The sequence below is a fragment of the Balaenoptera borealis genome (genome assembly GCF_965194805.1).
Source record: "Balaenoptera borealis genome assembly, chromosome: 8".
NCBI lineage: Eukaryota > Metazoa > Chordata > Mammalia > Artiodactyla > Balaenopteridae > Balaenoptera > Balaenoptera borealis.
The window spans coordinates 69,536,178-69,557,783 of NC_138865.1; the positions used below are offsets into that span (position 1 = coordinate 69,536,178).

At 39.8% G+C, this 21,606-nt stretch overlaps 1 long non-coding RNA gene across 14 annotated transcripts in view; it reads left to right on the plus strand.

Moving 5' to 3' along the window:
* LOC309634102 overlaps positions 1-21,606 on the plus strand; it is a 149,717-nt gene that overhangs the window by 20,724 nt on the left and 107,387 nt on the right. For 12 of the 14 annotated variants that reach the window (XR_014247842.1, XR_014247843.1, XR_014247844.1 and 9 more), the window contains exon 2: positions 13,280-13,437. The exons of the other annotated variants lie outside the window; for them this stretch is intronic. This is a non-coding gene — a long non-coding RNA (uncharacterized lncRNA). The remainder of the gene's footprint in view (positions 1-13,279; positions 13,438-21,606) is intronic. 14 annotated transcript variants of the gene reach the window in all.

Genomic DNA, 21,606 nt, shown 5'->3' on the forward strand with positions numbered 1-21,606 from the left:
TAAGTGATTGTATTTTCTATTATTGGGGCATGTAGGGTGCTGTGATATAATTCCGACCATGGTTTTAGGCCTTCCATGAAGTGTTATATACCCACACGCTGTGAGAAAACAACGCTTTGGGAAAATTAGGAAAAGAGGCTGTTTAGATGGATCGGTGATCAGTAAAGAGACCAGAGTGGTACTATTTGGCAGGTCTTTTCCTCTTTTAAAGTAGCTTTCCCAGGAGTCCCTTTTTTCACGGTCAAGAATTTTTCATTTTTTGGGGTGGTGTGGACAAAAATTTGTTACCGATTATAGTTAGACACTGGTGTTTACATTTAAACTAGTCCCCATATACAAGACTTCCCAATAATCTATTGCTCATTTCCTTCAATTTTGTGTTTCTCCCTCCCAGAAATAAAACATTTCTGATGCTTAAATACAACCGCAAATGCACTGGACTCATGTCTTGAATGACCTCTAGGTTCAGATATTTCTTTGCTGACCTTGTATAGATTATCTCCTTACTGTATGGCTTTGAAATGTGTCACTTTTTTCTCTGTGACTCTGAATTACCTTCTGTTCCAGGAAGGTATATATAAATGCATTTTCTTAAATTGAGGTTATTTTCTGCTAGCCAGATGCCGTGGTCAGGTTTTACCTTCTCCTGGGACTGAAGTGTGACTGTCCAGTGAAGAGGCTAAGTGTTTTTCTTCCTATCATATGTGGCTTGTAGAAATCAGACTCAGTGTTATGGTTGCTTTGTTCTCTGACAGCCTTAAAAAGTGGGGGGCAGGAAATCTGTCAGCAGATTGTCTCAGACAATCCCTTTTGCACTAAAAGATGATTTCTTCTGAGGAAATTTAACCAAATGTGACTTGAACCTTCTAAATTCTTCCTTTCCCAATAAATGAATTTAAGTATCTGAAAAGACATAATAAAATTAGAACCTTTCATTTGGTTTAATTAAGCAGCTGGGATTAATGAGAGGATGTCTTTTGCCTGCACTTATGAATCCTCCTCTGTTACTAGTATTCAGTTAATGAAAGGAAACAATCTGTACATGTTTGGGATTTTTTCTTCTCTCCAACATTGAAAATTTTATAAGCTGCTAGTTTTGGATATTTAAGGTCTTATAAGAGAAAAAACTCCAGTTTTCTTTCTTATCGCAAGAGGGAATGGATTTTTGTGCTTCTAGCATGAGAGGTAGGCTGTCCCTAGGTGGTATGTTTACTGCTCATACTTCTGTTTCAGAAATGTAAATGTAGTATAGGTACTCCATCATAGAAAAGGTCAATTTCCTGACAAATTGGTTCAGAATTTAACTGCAAAGTGAATCCTCTTTTCTCATGAGCTTCTATTCTAAAGCAGAGAAACTGCCTTGCTAGACTAGACAAATGACTTCAAAAACGTGTGATGATTGGTTTAGAGGGTTACTGGGTCCCTGAAATTCTAGGAACATCAATGGATTTCACCTGTAATTCTCTTCTCTCCTTTGGAGGCTCGGGTCACACCATTCCTGGGAGGAGGACTCTGGGTCTATCTGTGGATTCTAAGAATGTTTGTCTCGATGTTCAAGGCTTCTAAAACTTCTTCATTCTCCCTTTAGTTTAGATACTTGTGTGGAGCTGGGTTTCAGTGTCTGTTGACCCCTAGGTTCTCTAGTAGCCTCACAGAGCCTTTCCACATGAATGTTTCCTCTTTTCCTCTCACTCCCATCCAGCTCCCCCGTTTCCTGTTATTTCCCCCTCTAGTCCTTCCCCTCCCCCTCCTATCCCCCAATCCTCCCTCCTCTCTCTCATAATTTGTTTTGGTTTCTTTCTTTTTATTTCGATTCATTAGAAAAAAATATTGGAAAGCACTGAGCATAATATAGCAATTTATTTCCACCATGTAAAATTTATAATTAACATTTCAAACTCTAAATTTTGTTAATAAGATAAAACATTATAGATAAAATTAAAGCCCTTTCTGATGCCTTGGTCCCATATTCTTCCTTGCCATTCCTAGAGATAACCCTTATCAAGTATGTATCCCATTAGGCCAAAGACTCATCTGATGGCTCTTCTTTGTCTGGACGGTCATGTCAACTGGAGCTTCACAGAAGGCTGTCCTCTTGCTTTGTGGGTCATTAGTTTATTATGTGTAGTGAGGGCTGTGGGTATCCCAGAAGCAAATTTAATAAACATCCACTTTTAAACAAGCAGATTGAGTGGCCCCTGGGGTAAATTCATGGAGGAATCAAGTCTAGGAGACTTGAGCAGATGCAGCAGGCCCTTTGAAGCCACAGGAGATGTTCTTGTTGGAGTTCCATCTCCCTAGTATCCCATCTGTATGAGCAGCCAGATCCTTAGTGACTGTCCCTGATTTTCCTTTTCTTCCCAGGAAACCTGACTTGGGTCTTCATCACTCCTGACCTCATTCTTCATTGTTCTCTTGGCTTCTTATGGGTTCTAATGTCCACATTTCTAACCCTGGCCTCATGGCCGTTTCCTGATTCCCTGGTCATGTGATGGTTTGGCTTTGATATTCTTAAATATATCCCCAAGCTCTGCTTAATTTAGTTGAAGGAACTCAGCAATGGGCTCTGATATAGTCTCCTCATGCTAACCCACCAGAGCATGCTAGGAGATAGGTAGTTGCTGGTAATCCACCTGGCTAAGACTTGACTTTATCCCTAGATCTGCACACCTTTCTTCCATTACTGCCAACTCTCAAGTCCTTGGGGAAAGCAGGGACCCAGGAAGCAAGGCACCCAAACCTAGCAGCGTCAGGGAGCCTGAAGTCTAAGCTGTCAGCACTGACTCTAACGGGCAGCCTTCAGCCTACCGAGACAGATCTTAGAGGGAGTGAGCTGATGCTGCAAGTGGCCATAGTTTCAAAGTTCTCTTCTGGGTCTCCTCTTGGTGGTGAGTCTAGGATCTGAAGCTTCTGCTTTCTGGGGCTCCAGGAATTGCTGACAGTCACGTGGAGACAGGCTGACAACACTGGGCTGGTGCTGCGTGGATGGAGGGTGCTTTCTCGCTCACTCCGCCACCTTCATTATATGTGTACTGGTCACTTCACAGGCTTTTTTATGAGCTTGTTGTTGTGCTTCTCTAATCCTTCGCCTTCCTCCAGCTTCTTTCCATTAATTTTTCCCTTCTCTTTTTGCCTTGACATATGGGTCTGCTTGGCCTGCTCTCTCCTGCTGTATCCGGTTAACTTGTCCTCTCGGCTGGTGAATTGTAGAAGCACATAATGAGAAATGGAAAATATTGATCAGCCTTGTATAAAGCATGCCAAAATGTTCATCAACCTTTCTCACTTTCATCAGATACCAGGGAAATAATATGGTGTGTAATGGACACCAACAGGCATCTCCAACAGGATTCAGGTCTCATGCTGTAGATCGTATTTATTGTGGAGAAATTATTTTTATTTGGAGTCTATAAAAAGATAATAGTACTAAAGAACAACCCTCTTTTACATATACTATTTTTAGTGTTCTTTGGTCTTACAACCCCCTAGTGATTAAACTTGCGGTTCATGAGGAAGAGTGATCGATCAACTTTTTCTCTGTGCTTTTGCACCATCTCTATTTAAGGTGGAGTTACAGTGTTGGAGGACCCTCTTAACTGCCCCCTTTTCATGCCTTTTAAGGAAAACAAACCAAATAAAATAAAACATCAAACAACACAAAACGAAACTTTCCTTATCCTCCTAGAGATTAGAATATGCTCAAGATTCAAATTACCAGCCAGACGTCTCAGTGAGTTCCTCTTCATGGTAGCAGCAAGAATATTGGGTCCAAAAACACTTGGGCATCTGGCTATCTGGATTCTAATGCTAGTTCCAGCATTTACCAGTTGGGAGGACCAGAGAAAAATCATCTAACCCCTTTGAACCTCAGTTTTCTTATGTGTAAAATAGGAGTTGATGAAACAAGCCTATCTTAGGATGTTGTAATAAGCAGAAGTGGGTGAAAGATGCTTAGCAAAGAGGTTGGCGTACAGTCAGCACTCAGGTATGGCTGACTCACCTCTGCTTCCTCTCCTCTCCCCTCGTCCCCCTCCTATAGTGAGTGGTTCAAATCAAGGCTCTGTCATGGGGTTGCCTGGGGTTGATCTTGGATCCACCCATTCTTGCTATGTCACCTGGGATAAAACCTTCCACTTTTCTGAGGTTGTTTCCGTATCTGGGAATCGACGGTGGAGATGATGAGGGTGACATACTCAAGTTCATGTTTTAATACAGTGCCTGAAGCATAGTAAATGTTCACTAGTTGTTATTATAACATGCTTATTAATATTCTTTCAAGGATGGCAGTCTTAGATCCCTGCTGAAGTTCTGGGGTGCTGGTGGAGTTGAGGTGGGGATGGGGTAAAATGTATATGAAGTTTAGAAGAATAATCAGTGACTTTTCAGAGAAGACATGCTGTCTTGATTTGTTCATTTAAATTTAAGTGAGTCTCAAGTGATCCCTAAGGTCCTTTTAGTTCTATTACAGTCTCCGTCCTCATTACCCTCAATCCCTAGAAGATGACAGAGAAATGGAGCTGCCTTAGATCCCTTCGCAGAAGCTGCTGTTGAGGGCTTGGGGGGAGGGGAGCTGCTGGTCCTACTGGGCAGCAACCGGCGTTTTTCCTGGATTTCTGCACGTCCCTCCTCCTCTCTGTCTAAAATGTAAATAGACGCAAGGAGGGTCACCACTTGGGATGTTGTCAGCCAGCCCTGCCTTTGCCGTTTTCGAGTTGGTGGGAATTAACTGACAATTGTGTGAAAGCAAAGACAGGACCTGGGTGGGCGCTGGGGAGCCGCTCAGCACCTAGCGTTGAGTGGGTGGAAAGTACCCGCATCAAACTGCCTGTTTTATAGGTTTTCCTGAGCTCATTTACACTCACCTCCTTTGCTGGGCCTCCCTAGGTTGCAGTCTACAGCCCATTGTCTTTGCCTTTAGCAAATGGAGACTCTCTAACCACACCCGCTCTTAGTCCGGCTTCTTTCATGCAGTATTGGCTGAGCCTAGTCCAAATAAGCTATAATATTCCTCTGTGTGTCCAGAGGTAACTACGTGTTCTTTCCCTCTAGCGAATTCGAGCCTTGTGACCTGAACAGTAGCTCACGTCTGACTCGCCCAAACCATTGAGAAAGAACTCTTTTCCTTACCCATGACGGCTAAGCAAATAGCCAGTGGTTCTCACCCCATAGTGCTAACAGCGTGGCCGGGTTCTCTTTCTCCCTTCTCAGCCAGTGTGGCAACAGCCATCCTTCTCTGTAACATAGTGACTCAGACTGGACTCTTGTCCATACCCAACAGAGCTTGTGCACATTTTCTGAAGTGGTTTCGATTAGGGGCTTATGCAAGTCATTACCCCAAGTCATCAAAACAGCAATTAACTCAATAACCATGACATTAAGCTAGCTGTTTTTTTCTGGGGAATGTGAAATTGGAAACCAATGCTGCAGTGTGCTTGGCTCAGCTGTGAGTTTCCATGAAGCAAAACTAAATATTGCAATTGTAAATATTGTAAATACCTGAGTTCAGAGGGACAGTGGACTACCTCTCTTTTTTTGGGGAAAGGATCATGGGGACAAAATGAGAAGTACAGAATAAGGAGAGAAAAAGATGAAGTGTCCAGTTCTGGGGGAACACCTTTATAAATGAATATCCACAGCTTTTCTGTGTTGTTTACTGTATCATGCATTATCTGGTGTATTTAACATATTCAAAAACAGTTCTGGTTAAACTCCTCCTAGGGGAATAGTATCTTTGGCAACAATGCTATAGAAAATTTGGGCTAATTTCATTATACATAATGACTGTATATAGTTATATTCCTTTAAAATTATATTTTGAAGATTAAATTATACTTTTCATGAAATAGAAAAGCTAATTTTATAAAGAAGCTATGAAAGCTTTCTCTAAAAAGTATTTTGAGTATTTCTCTACAGCTTATTTGACCTGATCATTTAATGATGAAAACCTAAGTTTTTCTTCAAACTAAAAGCTAAAAGCCTGATACTCAGTAAATATGGCAGTAATCAGACTTTTCCAGCCAAAAGAAGATCCCACAAATACTACAACCAAAGGCTTTGGAAAGAAATGTTTTTTGTTTTATTCCTGATTGTAAAATTAACATGTGTACATAGATCATTTGAAAAAGTACATAAAACTATAAAGAAGTGAATGTTAGTAATGTAACCCCATCATGAGACCATTGTTAGTACTTTTGAAGTTTTTCTTTGAAAACGTTTTAACGCAGATGTGTCAGGCTATTTAATTGTACCCATTATTAGATATTGTTAATAACTAATGTTGCAGTGAACATTTCAGTGTATTAATCTTTGATTTTCTGCCCATTTCTTTAGGATATATTCTTAGAAAGGGAATCAATTTGTTTAGGCATCTGACATATTAAATTGCATTTCAGACAGATGATACTGATTTTCACTCATTAGTGTTTCTGTGTGTTCTGACTTCACTGTACCCTCAATGCCACTGAGTATTATTTTTTTGATCCAGTTTTTCTCAACTCTGGCTTTCACTTTGGAATCAATGCAAGAGTTTTAAACAAAAAACAAACACAAACAAACAAACAAAACAAGCCTATGCCTGAGCTCTACCGTAAACCAATGAAATCAGAATTTCTGGGGAGTTGAAGGGCCAAGGCATCTGTAAGTTTAAAAGCTCCCAAATGCATCTAGTGGATAGAAAGGACTCAGAATCACTTTGCTAACTGAGTAAATGAAAAATACTTCAAAGCCGTTTGATATCATAGCACATTAGAATCTAAGTGGTATATGTTTGCCTTATTAGCTTGAAAAACATACTGTGCAATTAGGGTCTGGCCAAAATATTTTGCCCCAAGTGGATTTTCACATGCTTGAAACAACATAAGGTCATCTCTGCATCAAAATAGCTCCCCCCATTCCTTACCATCTTACCAATTAGTTTTTAGAAAAGTTTTGCAGGGCCTTTTCTACTTTTTCCTATTTCATCTCTAAACTTTCTATGTCTGAGGCTCCTTCAGAAGTAGTACATTTTAATTGTCTTGGCTTTCTCATCGCTATTCAGTTGTTTATCAAGTATTTCATTTATTTTGGCATTTTCTGCACCAGGCCATGCATTGTCCATGCAAGAGTCTTTCTGTATCTCAGTGTAACATCATTTCCCCATCTTATTTGTTGTTTGGTAGATAAAAATACTAAAGAAGGCGATAAATAGCCTGATAGAAATACTAAACAAGGCTCTAAATAGCCTGATAGAAATACTAAAGAAGGCGTGTAAGTAGTTTGACCTGTCAGGTTTGATGATGCTCCAGGCGTGTTCTGGGTCCTTCTGGTTGTTAGTCCAGGGAAACCTTTGACGCTCACTCTATTAGGGTAAGTTGGTGTGAAATAGTCTGCTCTTTGGTGAAATATCTTCCTGTGCATGAGAAGTAGGGAAGGGAATGTTTCCTACGCACTTCTAGTGATCTTACCTGAAACTCTGATGCCAGATCATTACTTAATCTCCTTAAAGGCTTTTATTTCCTCATTTCTATCTTGCCCCTGGCGCCACACCTCACTCTTACCCAAGAAGGAGGAGAAGTCCCTTTCCCACATCCCCAATACTCGCTTATAGCCAAGAGTGACCATATGGTAACAGTTTTGTCCAATTACATGTAAACAAAATTCTGCTGGCAGATTTGGGAAAGAGTTTCGTTTTCCAAATGAAAGTGCAGTGATAATGGAACCCCTTTCCCTTACTTCTAGCCTTGAATTTAGATGTGATGCCTAGAGTTTGATGGCCATCTTGCAACCATGAGGTAACAGACCCGAGGGAAAGACCAAGAGAATAGCAAACGTGGCTCTGCTATCTTTGAGCTGGTGGACCAACACTAACCATTGCCTGCATCCAGACTATTTTTGGGAAGTAAACATGCTGTTATTTGAGTCAATGTTAGATGGATTTTCTTTTACACTCAGCTGAGAGCATTCCTGGTTCACGCAAATATTAGTATCACATTTAGCCATTGAACGTAGCTTGTTATTTCCTATTTCTTCTGTATAAGAGCTGAATTTTAAAGTCCAAGACCATTCCTAAATGGGGCAAGACCAAGCTATCTCGTTATCTCCCTTTTATTCTCTTCTCCCTTGGGCAGTGGTCAGATTTGGGCCAGTTCTTGGGCTAAGAATTGGGGAAAGTCACTGCTTCTTATTGTCTGTCTCTGATTATGTCTCTGCCTATGCTGGTAGGTCAGCTTGCTTTAGTCTAAAGTTATTTCGGCTTAATTCAAATAGAAAAAAATGGGACGTTATTGTCTATACCAACTTCTCCAAGCTTTTCACTGTTGATTTTGGGCCCACAGACACACATAATAGTAGTTGTTTGCTTCCTTTTTGCTCTTGTTTCTTGCGGATTTCTGTCTTTTACAATCCTGGCAAGGTGGGGAAGCTGATATCTAAGCAGGATATTGGTACCTCTTGCTCTAAGTCCATCTGTATTACTCTAATTTGACACAATTTCCCTCATCTTTAATGACTGACACAGTTGTGGGAATGAATGTCATTTGAGGTTACATCTATTTGTTCTATGCTACCAAATGTTATGCCAGTGCCTTAATTGGTTTTGTGAGAGTGAGCTTGAAGCCACGGGTATATAAAGCAATTAAAATGTTTTGGCATTTTTCGTCAGTCACTGAAGCATCATAAATTTTTGATTGGCTATGTGATGGACATAGTTACTGAGCACAAGTAGATGTGATTTCTATGAGTTCAACTAGAGGATGGCAAAGAAAATGCAAATATGTTTGAGGTTAAAGAGAAATGTATCAAACATCCAGTCATTGCTACAGTAGCTAAGTGTTGAATCAAGAGGGGAAATAAAGGTAAATTTAACTTTTTCCTCCATATAATCATCACTAGCTTTACCTATTTCAAATTTTTAGCTAAGTGATTTTTAGATTGGTTTTGTGTTGTTTTCTAGCTGTTCACTATTTGTTTCTATTAAACGTGTAGGAATTTATAGAACTGGTCTGTATTTTGCCCCTATACTTGTCATCTTAAGTCTGTGGAAGTATCATGTAAAAACAGGTATTTACAATTCTGGGCTTGAACTAAACTGCTGAAACAAAGACCTGGTTTATTTGTAACCAAGAATCGCCCAGTTCATCTTTTTCAGATGTAACATGTACTGGACCGTGAAAACAGCTCTGACAACAAGCTTTCTTTGGAGCCTAAGTCATATTACTTGCTCACTGGAGCATCCCCTTTACATAGCCTGTCACCATGATTCTAGCTCCATCTGATTGGAACAGAGATTGATCTTGGAAAGAAGTGAGCCTATGTAGAATGTTACTTCCTAGCAGAGTGCCCAGAAAAAGGGTGCCAAGGAAAACCCAGGCAGGTCCTTTGCAGATGGACACATGAGATCATGTAGTGACCTCCTCCCAGAGAAGGCTCTTACTAATAAGAATCTTTCCTTTTTACTTATTCACTTTCAGTTTCCTTTGGGGCTTGATAACCGGGTGCAAGCTTCACCCTGACATCTTGATTTTAAATATATTAAAGGGATTTTCGTGGTCTACCCTGTACCCCAGGATCATTGGTATATTCTCTGCATGTATCAGGTGAGAGCTAGGTCAGTTCCCTGTGAGATCAGGATGTGAGTGGAGGAAACTATGTCCCTTTCTTGACTCTTCATGTCCTTCTAGAGATGTTCTGACTCCTTATCATTCAGAGGTGGAACCAAAGAAATCAGATTTTATTCTAGAAACCAGCTGCCAAACCTTGAAGTCCCCCAACCTCAGGCTGGGTGGCAGTGATGGTCAAGTGCAAAGGGGCAGTGTTCTTCCCTGACAATACTGAAGTCATTGCTGAGTCTTCTCCACATTCTTAGGAAGTAGACAAGTTAGTAAGGAGTTACCTTACTTCTTTACCGACAGAGGAACTGGCAAGAGAATTAAACCTCTCAGTTTCGGGGGCTCTCGTTTAGACCCCACCCTGTGTTGTCATTCAGGCTCCTGGCCTTTGCTCTGTTCCTGGCTCATCCCGGAGGAAACTGGCCAGACTCCCTCACCTGGTTGGCCTGTGAATTCTCCCGCTCTTTCCCAGTCTCTCCTTGTTAATTATCAGCACAGACAACCCCCGTGTGGTAAGACTCCATAAAATCCTCACAGGCCTCAAGCGATGAGGATAAGAACTAAAAAAATATCTCTGCGGTGGAAGCTAATTGTGTATTTTTAATTAATTGTTCCAATTAGTCCCACTCTTTTCAGTTATGTTACTCTATAACAATGTCAGCTGGGATGCTTCTGGAAGTAGAAATTTCTGTAATGGTCAGGTACTCGTCAATTAAAACTCCTACTCTATGCAATTAGCTTCTCTTTGTGTTTTCATGTTTTCATAGGCAGCATGGATGCAGCTTACTCTAGAATGAATGGCATCGATCCATTTCTATCCTATAATTTTGATAGCGTACATATTTTATTATAGAGAAAAGTCAGTTATCAAAGATAGTACAATTAATGATGAAATAATTGTAAAAGACCTAGTCTTGCCCCTTCATTTATTAAATTTTGTAATGTAAAATTTGACAAACAAATAACAATAGCAGCAGATGGTGTATAGTTAAGGGTTTGGAGGCAAATGGCTTTCAAAGATTTCAACTAAGCACTTTGAAAGCGTATTTAACATATTATTGTTATGGCTATTTGTGATTAGCATATTTATTTGGTCATTAGAATCAGGCTTCTTCAGGGTCACAAATAAGAAAGAAGAGGATAGGCTGGTTTTAGTTACCTACGTGGGCCTCATAAAACTTTTTTATCTCAAATATTCAGGATTTTCCTTCTGTAGCCTAAAATTTTATTGTACAATAAAGTTTGCTTTCAAATAGAGCTAAGCACAGCATGACAGTTTTTGCATGATTATTTAATAATTAGAATTCTTTTTACCACAATCTGTTTTTTAAACATATTATGAACTATTACAAACATACAGAAAAGTACACAAAACATAAATATATAGCTCAATGGTTATTCATGAAGTAAATGTCCGTGTAAGCACACCAAGGTCAAGAAGTAAAATATTGAGAGCAGCCCTTAAGTCCTCCTCATGTCTCTTCCCAGTCACTCCTTGTTCCTCTCAAAAAGCAACTACTTTGAAGAAATTTCATTCGGCATTCATTTTTATGTTTTGAGAAGATGGCTGTTGGTCTCGTTGCTTCTTTAAAAGCAATTTTCTTTGTATGCTAACTGCATTTAAAATTTCTCTTTGTTTTTGGTTTTCTGCAGTTTTACTGTGATTTGCCTAGTAAAATCTTAGGCGAGGACTTCGTTATTTAGCCTATTTGGAGTTCACAGGACTTCTTGAATCCACAATTTATTGTTTTTCTTCATTTTGGAAAATTCTCAGCCACTATTTCGTAAAGTGTTATTTTGGACTCATTTTTTTCTTTCCTTTCTCTCTAGGATTCTAGAAGTATTTTGGAGCTTCTCACTATTTTTTCTACCCTCTTTAAAAAATATTTTCCAACTTTTTGTGTCTAAAGTATATTTTTCTTACTTTATTCACTAATTTTAGTTCATTAAGTCTCTTTTTCAATTCTGTATAACTTGCTCTAAACTGATCCATTGAGGTCTTAATTTTGGTTATTGTATTTTTGATTCTAGAATTTCTACTTAGTTCTTTTTCAATTTGAAATGTCCTTTAAAAATAAATTCTATTCTGTGCTGAATTCATAATCTGGTCTTTTAACTCCTTGAAAGAGTAAGCATAGTTTTGTTTTTATGCTTTCTGTATTTCATTGCTATTCATGACATACCATACTTTGATGAATGTCAGAAAGATGATGTGATGCTTCCCTAGACAGTGGTATTCAGTGTGTTATTGATGTGGTGATATCAAAAGAGCCAACTAAGATTCTCTTTGGATTGATTCATAGACTTTTTTCTTTTTGTCATGAAAAATTCACAATCTATACTGAAGTAGAGGAAAATGTATGAGAACCCACAAGAATCCATTACCCAGTTTCAACAATTATCAACATTTAGCAACCATAGTTATCTTAAAGTTCATGCCTGATAAATCTAATATCTGGATCCACTGTGGGTCTATTTCCATTGTCTGTTGGCTCTATGTCTCTTTTTCTTGTCTTCTTGCTATTATTTCTTTGGGTTTCAGAAACTGTATTGAAAAATTATTTGTAGAAATAATTTGATGTGTAGGATAATTTCTTTCTGTAGGGAAGATTTATGTTTTCTTCTACTACATGCCTGGCAGCTCTTGAATCTGGAATCATCTTAATCCAATTTCAGGGATGAAGATGTTTCGAAGCTGAGCTGAAACTGCTGCAAGAACCAGTCTCCTTTGGGTCACTCTGTTAGGGTGACCTAGGCTCTCTTACCAAGTCCAAGACTACAACATTTGTGATTTTATCTCCATGAAACTGCTAAAAGTGCTGCGTAGCCCTTTGGCTGCCTCTTCCTGAATTGATAAATTCCGTCAGAGGAAAAACCCAAACATTAGATATTTACTATCTCATTAACTGTCCAATGCTTTTCAAGCAGAGTAAATATATGTATATTATGAATATGTGTGTGTGTGTGTATGTACATTAGTTATCCTCAGAAAGAAGATTGGTCCAGATCTCCTGGTCTTCCATAACTAGAAGTAAAAGCCTATTCTACACATCTTAAACAATCTCTCATCCTACAGTCTTTTTTACTAATCATTTTTAAAGGGAAACTTGAATTGTAAAATACAATGATTGCTTATGGATTAATTGATTTCTATATCTACCAGTAAGAATTTATTAATCGCTGTTTCTGTAAGCTGTTTGTTTACTCTCGGGTCCTTCTCTCATTCTGATTTTTGTCACAATACAGGCTCTCTGACTCTTTGGCTTCCAAGTAGGTGTACCCAAAGAAGGCCCTGGTAGAAAATTGGAGGGTGAGAGTAGGGCAGAGATGTCAGGGTATTCTTACCTCTATTTTTGCTTCCTTTGGTGTCTCTGGCAGTAGCTGGGTCTCCTTCATGGTCTAGCTCTTACTGAAAGGCTCTGGCTTCTGGGTTGTGGTAACATACCTCCTCCCATTGTTTCCCCTACCCCTAAAAATGATAGAGTATTCCTACAGTTGTTAACCTATGGGTTGCCTTACTCTTTTTGGCTTCTCAACCCTTCTATCACTGTGTAATCAGTGATACCTCTAAATTTACCTCCAAATTCCCACCATATAATAATACCCCCTATTTTAAAGACCTGGTGCAGTTACTTTATCTTTCTATAGGGTTTTGTTACAGTACGAAACGTGTAATACGCAGTACTTATCCTCAGGAAAGGTACAGTCTTGACAAGGAACAAAAGACGTCTGTATATGAAGAAATGACAGATGACCATGTGTTAAGTGTCAGCCTTGATGGATTTATACAAGAAGGCCAAAGCAACTCAAGGAAGGGAGAGACCCCTGGAATCCTCAGGACCTTTTGGTGGAGGTAAGTCAGGTTGTGTGGTAGAATAGAATAGAAAACTCTCCAGGTGGAGCTGAAATAAGAAGTTTCTGGAAAACAAAACTCTAGATCAAAATCTGCATGGAAAAGTAGCTTTTGAAATGATTTTCCATTCAAACTAATGACATATATGAGTAACTTGGTGATTCTTGTGCATGCTTTGAAAAATCTTTAAACTTTGAAAAACTTTTAAAACCGATGTGACGGCATTTTCTTTTTGTTTTTAAGATTTAATTTTATTTATTTTTGGCTGCGTCGGGTCTTCGTTGCTGTGCATGGGCTTTCTCTAGTTGCAGCGAGCGGGGGCTACTCTTCATTGTGGTGCGCGGGCTTCTCATTGCGGTGGCTTCTCTTGTTGTGGAGCACGGGCTCTAGGCGCGCAGGCTTCAGGAGTTGTGGCTCGCGGGCTCTAGAGCTCAGGCTCGGTAGTTGTGGTGCACGGGCTTAGTTGCTCTGTGGCATGTGGGATCTTCCTGGACCAGGATCGAACCTGTGTCCCCTTCAATGGCAGGTAGATTCTTATCCACTGCGTCACCAGGGAAGTTCCTGTGATGGCATTTTCAATCTCACTTTACACATTTGGTCTTACTCGTTCATAAACTTGAGCTTCACTGGAAATGACCCTGTCATTCACTGCAGACAAGTTCTGTCATTTTAGATGCTACCAACAGACAACCGATTGAAAACTGAACGATGAGTGGTAGTCAAAGACCTCTTGAGCAAATATATAGTTTTCCAGTGAATAAGGGTTCATGATGGGTGCATGATGAACTGCTCTTTCTAAGCCAGGATGTGACTCTACTTTTGGGTGGACTGAGGCATTTGAAGTAAGTTGGGAGATAGAAGGTGTTGTGTGAAACCAATTATTTTTATGTCGATTGTTACTCTGGAGCTCATTTTTATCATGTTGCCAGGCTGTGGTCAAGCCCAGTGCTGGGGGATGAACATTCCTCTAGTTTGGTGTATATTGTTTTTGGGCAGTCAGTGGAAAGAGCATTGAATTTGGAGTCAGATCTAACTTGGAGACCCCTCTTGGATCTTCCTTGGCTATTTGATCTTGGAGAAAGCATTTAACTTCTTGAGTTTCGCCTTCCTTATCTACAAATTATTAAGAGTATTGCAATCTCGTAGGAGACTGTTGTAATAATTTAGGTGAAAGTGCTTAGTAAACTCTTACAAATGTAGCTATTTCTTGCACAAACATTTGAGCTGCCCCACTATGTCTAAGCTATTGTGCTTGGCCAGGTTAGAAAATTTGCGGGGGGAGAGATCGTAGGCACCTAATGGTACTTCTACATAGGACCTTGTGCTTATAAAACAGGCAAGGGAGAATCACATAATTTTCTTTCTTGCTTTTTTTATTTTTCATTTTTCAATTGCCACTCCTGAAACTGACTTATAGAATATTTGTATTCACTGTACATATTGCTCACAAGATGCACTTGGCTCTGCTCCAAAGGTGGAAGTTGAAATAAGTAAGTGTTCCCATTATAACTAAACTCTATCTCCTTCCCTCTCTTATATCCTGGAGTCCTCATAATATATACACAGCATAAAATGTACATGAAATAACAAGTCATTATTTGCAAAGTACAGTTTTTTCCTCTCTGGGGCCTTATTAGCAATTGACAATCTTAAAATTTTATCTCCCAAGCAGGGTCCTCATCAGGTATTCCTTGACCCCATTCTGTTAAGCATCTTCACCAATCATTATTAAGCCACCTACTAAAAATCAGAAAAAAAACCCAGCCCAAGGGAGCCTCCCCTGACCCCTACTGCAAGCTAATAGCTTCCCCTATCCAGAACAAATGCTAAAACTGGTTAGAAGTCAAATTATTTACTCTCAGAATAATAGTCTTTTGCGGTTTACGCTTATCTTGTCACCCAACCACAGTAATAATATGTTTGACATGAACTGCATACTAATTACTTTTATTATTCCAGAAGTTTCATTAGCAACAGTCCTCCCTTGCCCCCAATACTCCCAAACTCCCAAATGTCTAAAAATACCATCTTAACTATATCCCCGAGGACAAAATAAATTCTAGCATACACATTTTATATTTGCTCCTCCACCTCACTCCCACCCTGGCCGAATCTTTCAACCATCATACCAAAAATGCTAAAAGTCAGAAAGAATATCATCATGATTTCTCAAAAAGAACGCTTACTCTGAACTTAAGAGGACTTTAAGAATCTTCTCTTAACTCAGACCTGAGAGACAATTGGACACTTTCTCCCTTCCTTAAAACAAACAAACAAATTATGGTCTGTACAGATTTTTAATTTTATTAACCAGTTTTCAGCTATTAGAAGCCTAGAAAATAAATGTAAATACCGAACTTCTGAATGCCAAGATTTAACTTGGAATTTGAAAGTAGATAATGAAGACACTTGAGGCAGTCAAAATAAATGAAATAGCCTCCATGGATCACATTCAAACTTCTGTTTTAAGCAAAATTTGGGCAAGTGGTTCATAGTAGATTAGAAGTAGTGACTTGGAAATGGAAACGTGGTTGCCCTGTGTTGTAGTCAGTTCGAACTGCCATAATAAAATACCATAGATGGGGTGGCTTAAACAAGACACTTATTTCTCCCAGTTCCGGAAGCTTGGAAGAACAAGATCAAGGTGCAGTCCTATTTTTCCTAGTCCTCTTCCTGGCTTGCAGACAGTCAGCTTCTCACGTGGCCTTTCCTCAGAGCACGTGTGTGAGGAGAGAGAGAGAGCAAACTCCCTGGTGTCTTTTCTTTTAAGGGCACTAATCCCATCATGAGGGTCCCATTCTCATGACCTCATCTAAACCTACCTACCTCTCAAAGGTCCCATGTTCAAATACCATCACATTGTGGGTTAGGATTTCAACATGTGAATTTTAGGGGGACAAAATTCAGTCCATAGCACTCTGCAAAAGTCAGATATACCAGCAGCAGCCAAAAGAGGAAGTAATCCCTTGATAGGGAGGGATCAAAGAAAAACTACTGTAACATTTTATTTTTAAAAGGGACCATTTAGTTCAGGAACGTGTTGCTCTGTGGAGGTGAGTGGTTCCTGAGGGCATCATGATTACTCATGTTCATAATAATGAGTCTGATTCATTAAAAAAAGGATGAAATATCTTCAATGCTCTCTGTTTAAGAGGGCACTGAAAAGAATGTAATCTATTTTAGAATTATTGTTGTCAACGTACTTAAAATATTGGTGTGTCTACGGGTTGCAATCAATCCTGTGAAACATCCATTTATGTGGAATGGTTGGTTTTCCGAAACCTGATAAATCTCATGCATTAATAAACAATAAGTAATTTTTAGGGTCAGTCAGTGGGATACCATTTCCAAAGAACAATTTTCTTTTAAACTGAATTATGCAAGAGCTAACAAAATTTAGTGTTGATATTTCAGCTGTTGAAAACAATCCATCAGGTTCTTCACTACTTAGCACCAAGGTAGAAAAAATTTATCACAGTGCTCTTTTATCCAGGCGTGTCTATGCATGACCAATCTCATTGCCCTTTAATTTAAAGATGGTAATAGAGATCAAGGGTACAATAGAAGAGAAAACTTATGTTTGACCACAATTCTTCCACCTGGGCCAAGGAACAATGATTTCCTGACTTGTCTGCCTTTTGTCTTAGTGCCTTCTCTCCTGTTAATAGCCTTTTTTCTGGACCCTATTGTGATTGCAATGGTCAGATTTCCCTTTTTGCTGCCTGCCATACTTACCAACCAATCAGCATCCATCTCCGCAATGAGGCTTATCTTGCCAAAAGTTGAGGATACTCAAAGACCATTGGCTGCAATTCCCTATATCAATCCCTACACTAGAGATGACCTTGCCAATGGGACCGTAATAATTGACATTGCTTGGCAAAGCCTCCCCATACTCTGGATGATGTTTGGAAAGGTATAGTCGGCTTCTGCCTCTATAATTCTCTTTTTATATATGTTTTCATCTATAAAAACCCCCATTTGGCTGATACATCCCTCTTTAGCTATATTAAAATCTTTGAGGACTGGTCTTATCTTGCTGGCAGTGGTACTGGGCTGTCTTGTTAAGGTGACACTGCAGATCTTGGTTATGAGCCATTATGTCCTGATTTGAGAGTTTATGCCTGGGTATAATCTTATTCTTTTAGATTTGTGTTCTTGAAGAGGATGCCTCAGTGTAGTACCCCCAAATCAACAGGTACTGAATAACACTATGTACCAAGTGCTTTATCTGCTACCCACATCTAATCTATTAGCAAAGCCTAGTGGCTCCACGTAGAAAATATATCCTGATTCTACTTCTCCTACTTCCACTGCTGTCAGTCTAGCCCAGGCCTCTCACTCTTATTCACCTAGACACTGCCATGGTCTCCTAACCAGTCTCCCTTCTTCCAGTCTTGTCTGTTGGGCTTTTTCAACACAGCAGCAGTGATCCCTTAGAATACCGATAGACTCATATCACTCTTTTGCTCAAATCATCCAACTGCTTCCTATGAGAGAATAAAATCCAAATGTTCATTGACTGGATACAAGGCCCTACCTGGTATAAGGGCACCTTCTTGACCTCATCTTCTAACATCTCCCCCTTGCTCACCCTCTTCACTTACGCTGGCCCCCAAATGCTTCTTCTGACATGCTAAGCGTGGTCCTGCTTCGAGCCTTCTGCCCTTGCTGTACGCTTGTGGGGGGGGGGGGAGGGGGCGTGCAGGGGGTAGGCCTGTGTTTTCCCCTGATGTGTGCATGTCTAGGTCCCTCACTTCATTCAGAGTGCTGTGCATTTGTCCTGTCATTGGAGAAGCCCGCCCGGACCACCCTATCTAAAATAAGAGCCTCCCACCCTATGCTGTATTACTCTGTGTCTCTCCTTGCCCTGCTCATTTATTTGCACATTGATTTTTTGGTTCAACTCCTTCCACTAAAACATAATCCCCACTAGAGTTGGTTCACAACTATATCCCCAGTTCCTAGAGCAGTGTCTGGCAACTAGTGTGCCTTCAGTAAATATTTGTTGGCTAATTGACACAATGATTCCTTATCTAATTGAATCCTCACAGCACTTCGTTTAGGGGTTAGGTGCCTGTAATCTTGTAATCTTAGGTGCCTGTAATTTTGTAAAGAAACTGAAAAAGCAGGCCTACTAACTTGCTTAGAGAATGTAGATACTACAGAGCTGAGTTTTGAATTTTGGTCCTCATGACCTGGTGTTCAGTGTCCAGTGCAGCACACTTTCTTTTTTTAAGCATTTATTGTTCATTTATATTTCTTTTTTTTTTTTTCACATCTTTATTGGAGTATAATTGCTTTACAATATTGTGTAAGTTTCTACTGTACAACAAAGTGAATCAACTATATGTATACATATATTCCCATATCCCCTCCCTCTTGAGCCTCCCTCCCACCCTCCCTATCCCATCCCTCTTGGTGGTCACAGAGCATTGAGTTGATCTCCCTGTGCAGCACACTTTTAACCCCCATCTAGTGGTGTGGAGCTATAGGGCAATGTCAGTGAGTGCTGGGAGGTGGCCTTCCAGGACCTGGCCATTGGTGTTCAGTGGCAGCACAGAATCATTAGGTTATTGCTGATTTTACAGCTGATGATGAAATTTCTCAAGAAGCTAAATTGTGGCCCATCCACATATCTATCAATCAGGACTCCTCAGTCTCAACATGGAGCATGTGGAGTTTAGTTTTCTGTTTTCTTGACATTCTGTTCTGAATTAACAGGTCAGAAACTTAATGATTGGACATTGTGTTGTGGTAGTTATTACTTACTTCCTCACCCTTTCCCAGATAGATAACAATAACAGGACCTAGAGTATATACAGACTGAATCCAGAGCCAGAAGACAGGAGGTTAACCAGATCAGAATCTTTCATTCAGGGATCAGAGTCACATAACCAGCTACAGGTCCAAGATACAGAATGTTAGATGTGACATTTCCAGAATTTTCAGCAATCAGCTCTTCTTTATCGATGGACTACTGCCCCATTGTAGGAATGTCTGGTGTTAGACAAGGAGGACTCTAGAGACTAACCAAGTGCCCACACTTGCCTCTTGATGCCGCCTCGTGGGCCAGGGCAAAGGCAAGGTCAGGAGCACCTGTCGACCACATTGCCCCAGCAACTGGAAGCCAAATGGGCTCCATGGCTGGCTGCTGGTCTGTGTGTCAGTGGGGTTCATCTCTGAACGGACAATGCTGACTGTCTCATAGGTTGATGCCATTTGGTTTTTGTTTATGTGTAGATAAAATTCTAAAGTCTTCTAGCCCCTCTTTTAACTTGAACAGCTGCCAACACAAGTCTGCTGAAACTATGGGAAATAAGTGACTCTACATAAATATGTTTTTAAAAAGTAAGATGCAATGGGCTCAGCGTGAGTCAGCATGTGGGAATACTGCTTAGGGGGCAAATGTGACTCTGGAACTTGAAAACAGGAACCTGGCAAGAGGTCCTTTTTCCTACAAACATCATTTTAACCATATATTTTTAGAACACCTATTATACCCTAGGTAGTGTGTTATATGCTGTGACACACAGGCACAAGGCCAGACAGTTCTCAGGAAGCTCAGGATCTAGTGACTTCATTGTGGGTCACTTCGAGACTCATGTGTTCCTATTTCCTTCAGCTTTCAAGAATTATAAAAGGGGACATAAAAATTGAGATAAATGAAAAAGAAACTGATTAGTCTGAAGGTTTAATGATTTAATGATCAATTAGAGGAAAGATACAGAGAGCATACGATGCAGTTCATCTCCCTTCACACTTAGTGAGGTGTCTGTGCAATGAGAGAGATGATACTAAGATATAATGGATGGAGAGACCCTTCCTTCCTGACCTTAAAGCAGTGAAAATATTTGCATATATATATTATGTATATCTTGTGTGTTTGCATATGTGTGTACACATATATACAGGTATACCTTGCTTTTTTGCACTTGGCAGATACTGCATTTTTACAAATTGAAGGTTTGTGGCAACCCTGTGATGATTAAGTTTGTAAACACCATTTTTCCAACAACATTTGCTCACTTCATGTCTCTGTGTCACATTCTGGTAATTCTTGCAATATTTCAACTGTTTCATTATTATTATATTTCTTATCATGATCTGTGATCAGTGACCTTAAATGTTGTAATTGTAATTGTTTTGGGGTGCCATGAGCCATGTTGATCTAAGACAGGGAATTAAGCTGATAAATATTGTGAGTGTTCTGACTGTTCCATCGACTGGTATTCTCCCATCTCTCCTCTCTCCTCATGCCTCCCTATTCTCAGAGACACAACAATGTTGAAATTAAGCCAATTAATAACACTACAATGGCCTGTAAGTGTTCAAGTGTAAGAAAGAGTCTCATGTCTCTCACTTTAAGTCAAAAGTTAGAGATGATTAAGCTTAGTGAGAAAAGCATGTGGAAAGTTGAGATAGGCCGAAGTCTAGACCTCTTGTGCCAAAAAGTTAGCCAAGCTGTGAATGCAAAGGAAAAGTTCTTGAAGGAAATTAAAAGTGCTACTCCAGTGAAGACATAAATGATTAAAAAAAAGAAAAGTGAAACAGCCTTGTTGCTGATATGGAGACAACTTCATTGATCTGAATAGAAGATCAAACCAGTTTAAGGAAAGAAGCCGTTTCCATAACATAAAAGTGCCAGGTGAAGCAGCAAGTACTGATGTCTTAGAAGCTGCCGGAAGTCATCCAGAAGATCTAGCTAAGATAATTCATGAAGGTGGCTACACTAAACAATAGATTTTCTAGATGAAACAGCCTTACATTGGAAGAAGATGCCGTCTAGGACTTTCATAGCTAGAGAGGAGAAGTCAATGCCTGGCTTCAAAGTTTCAAGGACAGACTGACTCTCTTGTTAGGGGCTAATGCAGCTGGTGACTTGAAGTTGAAGCCAATGCTCATTTATCGTTCAAAAAACACTATGACCCTTAAAAATTATGCTGAATCTACTCTGCCTGTGCCCTATAAATGGAACAACAAAGCCTGGTAGACAGCACCTCTGTTTACAACATGGTTTAAGCCCACTCTTGAGACCTACTGCTCAGAAAAAAAAGATTCCTTTCAAAATATGACTGCTCATTGACAGTGCACCTGCTCACCCAAGAGCTCAGATGGAGATATACAACAAGATTAGTGTTGTTTCCATGCCTGCTAACACAGCATTTA